Here is a 3,923-nt window from a genome sequence, read left to right as displayed (position 1 = left end):
GGGGCTTGAACCCACCACCCTTGGTATATGGGGCCGGTGCCCTACCCACTGAGCCACAGGCACCCCCCCCCCTTTTTTTGAGACAGAATCTCACTCTGTCACCCTGGGTAGAGTGTGGTGGCATCATAGCTTACAGCAACTTCAAATTCTTTGGCTCAAGAGATCCTCTTGCCTTAGTCTCCGAGGTAGTGAGAAGTACAGGCACACTCCAACATGCCCAGCTATTTTTTTAAATTTTTATTTTTTTGCTAAGGTGGGGTCTTCCTATATCACTCAGGGTGATCTGAAACTCTTGGCCTCAAGAGATCCTCCATCCTTGCCTCTCAAAATGCTGAGTTTACAGGTATGCACCTGGCACAACTGGAGATTTTATAGAGATTGTTCACTTTGTTCTCCAGTCTGGATTTTCTCTCATCGTCTGTCTCTTTGCAATCTTTCATTCACCTTACAGTTCTGTGTTCTGAGCGGAAACTAAAAGTCAAATGAGGTGAAATGATTTGCTCGATTGGGACAAATAGCTTTGGGAATCCATAAGGTAGCTGCTGAACTATAGTTAGACAAGTGTTACTGCGCTGATAGATCTTTCAACACTCTTACCAAAAATTCTAGGAGTGCAAACAACTTTATTTCATTTATGTGTTTATTTATTTTGTTGAGACAGAGTATCACTTAGTCGCCCTGGGAAGACTGCCATGGCGTCCTAGCTCACAGCAATGTCAAACACTTGGTCTCAGGTGATCCACTTGCCTCAAGCCTCCCCACTAGCTGGGTGTACAAGAGCCCCCACCACGCCCAGCTACTTTTTCTATTTTTAGTAGAAATGGGGGTCTTGGTCTTGCTCTGGCTGGTCTCGGACTCCTGAGGTCAAGCCTCGGCCTCCTAAAGTAAATCCAAACAACTTTTAACAGACAGCAACCGACAGAGAAAATGGCAGAGGCACAGGATATCTTATTCCAAGATTTGTAATCTGGGTTTGTTTGTTTATGCCTTGAACAGGAGTAGGACCTGGCGTTTAAACTGAGTTGTTTTTCGGCGCTCGACTGTAGTTCCTTGAGCGATTGCTTGGGCGCTCATCCTTTGATGCCTGGGACGTTCGTGTATTCGGTGATCTTTGCGCCGTCTTCTTGGTTGATGTCTCCTGAGCGGCGGCGGCACCAGGTCTAGGGCTGAATTATCCGCGAGGCTCGCGCTTAGGCCGCTTTATCCCGCCGGTCGGTGGAGCGGACCCCTTGTTTCCTTTCTGCTTCTTCCTTCCTTCTGTCTGTGGCTCAGCTCTCCCGCCTGGAAACAGCTGCAAACAGAGCTCCCGCCCGCTTTGCAGGTAGGCCCAGGAGGAGCCTTGGAGGCCTGGCCCGGCATCCTTCTGCCGTGGGGTTGAGAAGACCTTGGCGCCTGCGGGTGGGCAAGCGTGCGGGCAACCCAGACACAGGCAGAGGAGAAACTGCCGGGCTGAGTTCAGGGGCGCGGCCGGAGGGACGGCCCGGAACTAAGGGAGAAGCCGGAAGGAGGGAAAGATGCTGGGGCTGCCCGCTGTGTTTCTGTAGAGAGGGGTGATGTTAGGTTTTGGGCGGGTGTCGGCACCCCCTCAGTGTGTGGGGAAAACCACTTTCCAGGGACTAATAGAGCTTTGCGTACTTTGACCCTCCTCTCTTTCTGCTTTTTCCACTCCTAAGGCTCCGGGTGTCATGAGTCAATTACACTGGGGACCCGGGCTGACCCTTGCCTTTTGAGTAGGTGGAGGTGTGTGGAACAGGACCCTCTAGCTTCTCTGAGCGAAGTGTCATGTTCTTACCTTTTTTGGGTAGGGAAACTGAGGCTGAGGTGTGGCGCGTGACTTTTTCCCATATCCCCGACAGATCTTAAATACACCGTAAATCACTTTTTGTCATTTACCAATTCACTTTCCCCTCCATTTTAGCGGTTACTTTATGCGCGGTGATTTGTTGTTTGATTGCATGTGATCCCTCTTTCTCAGAAATACAGAGTCTGTTACTGGAGGCTTCAGAAGTAAAGGGATCATGTGACCTTTTGGCTGGTTTTGCTTTTCAAAATCTGTATCGTTTTAATGCGAGTAGTAACGACAGTTTCTTTTTGTTTCTTGATAATTTTGTTTGTTGTCTAGTTTGTTTTCCTGGTTGATTCTGATTTCTCCTCCTTCTCGGCCTCCCCTCTGAAAGTCTTTCAACTATGTTGTTTGTGGTTAGTGTCTGATAGTCAATTTTTTTTTTGGCCTGGGCTGGGTTTGAACCCGCCACCTCCGGGGTATGGGACCAGCGCCCTACCCTTTTGAGCCACAGACGCCGACCTGATAGTCAAGATTTTGAAGTCAAATGCTTGTCCTGTGAGGGTCTGTTTTGTAGGAATATCCAAAGGAAATTCAAGGAGTTTAAATTGAAGGTTAACATTTTGGGAACTCCATTGTTTCCCTTTCCTTTATTAGCTTGGAAACTTTGGTAACTAAGTGTTGTTACTCATTTTATTTTCATCAGATTCAGTATCATGATCCTACACATGATCCTTGGTCTCAGAAAAGGATAGATAATTAAGAGTCGATAGATTATCTTTATGGAGAATCTAGATTGGGAAGTTAAGAATGTGTAGTGGGCGCCGCCTGTGGCTCAGTGAATAGGGCGCCAGCCCCATATACTGAGGGTGGAGGGTTTGAACCCGGCCTTGGCTAAACTGCAACAAAAAATAGCCGGGTGTTTTGGTGGGCGCCTCCCTACTTAGGAGTCTGAGGCAAGAGAATCGCTTAAGCCCAGGAGTTGGAGGTTGCTGTGACCTGTGACAGCAGAGCACTCTACTGAGGGTGAGAAAGTGAGACTCTGTCTCTTTAAGAAAAAAAAAAAAAAGGAACGTGTATTATCTGGAAAAGTTGTTATGGTGTGAGAGAATGTGTATCAGAGGAAAGAATTTAGAGAGGGGAGTGACATTGTCTACTGGGAATTGATAGGTTCTGTATAGAATTGAGTGTTGCAAGTAGTTATCAGTGGTTACTAATAAAGGCTGAATAATATGAATGGAGATTGCTATGAGTGTCATGAAAAACATTTTTTTTTTTTTTTTGAGACAGAGTCTCACTATGTTGCCCTCAGTAGAGTGCTGTGGCGTCACAGCTCTCCGCAACCTCCAACTCTTGGGCTTAAATGATTCTTTTGCCTCAGGCTCTCAAGTAACTGGGACTACAGGTGACCACCACAACGCCCAGCCATTTTTTTGGTTGCAGTTATCATTATCGTTTGGCAGGCCCAGGCTGGGCTCAAACCTGCCTGTTTTGGCGTATGTGGCCGGTGCCCTACCCACTGAGCTACAGGTTCTGCCAGAAATCTTAGTATTCTGTTTCTGTAGGAAATGGCAGAGGTGTAAGTTGAATCCAGGCAGACAAGGAATTTGCTGGAAATGGTGGGATGTTATAAAGATAGAGCTTCTTGTGGCTCAAGTGGCTAAGGCACTAGCCACATACACCTGAGCTGGCAGGTTGGAATCCAGCGCAGGCCCGCCAAACAACAATGACGGCTGCAACCAAAAAATAGCAGGGTGTTGTGGCAGGTGCCTGTAGTCCCAGCTACTTGGAAGATGGAGGCAAGAGAATCACTTGAACCCAGGAGTTGGAGGTTGCTGTGAGCTGTGATGCCATGGCACTCTACCTAGGGCGACAACTTGAGGCTCTGTCTCAAGAAAAAAAACAAAAAACAGAGCTTCTTAGCAGCTTTTCCCATCTTTTGTGATATTATTATTTGAGATGGGGATTTTTCTCTGTTGCCGAGGCTAGAGTGCCATGGCATCAGTATAACTCACTGAACCTTAAACCTTAAATTCCCTGGCTCAAACGATCCACTTGCCTCAGGCTCCCAAGTAGCTGGAACTGTAGGTGTGTGCCACACTCATTTGGCTAATTGGCTTTTTTTTTTTTTTTTTTTTTT

The 3,923-nt window shown here is 47.2% G+C and overlaps 1 protein-coding gene across 1 annotated transcript in view; it reads left to right on the top strand.

Annotated features, from left to right (window-relative positions):
* The first annotated feature begins 1,075 nt into the window (after positions 1–1,075).
* Positions 1,076–3,923, top strand: part of AMBRA1 (autophagy and beclin 1 regulator 1) — a 239,126-nt gene continuing 236,278 nt past the window's right edge. The window contains exon 1 of the mRNA XM_012803007.2: positions 1,076–1,321. The gene's annotated coding sequence lies outside the window, so the exon portion shown is untranslated. The remainder of the gene's footprint in view (positions 1,322–3,923) is intronic.

The sequence above is a fragment of the Otolemur garnettii genome, unplaced genomic scaffold (genome assembly GCF_000181295.1).
Source record: "Otolemur garnettii isolate 467f Iridium unplaced genomic scaffold, OtoGar3 scaffold00001, whole genome shotgun sequence".
Classification (NCBI taxonomy): domain Eukaryota; kingdom Metazoa; phylum Chordata; class Mammalia; order Primates; family Galagidae; genus Otolemur; species Otolemur garnettii.
This window is presented reverse-complemented; position numbering and strand designations above follow the sequence as displayed.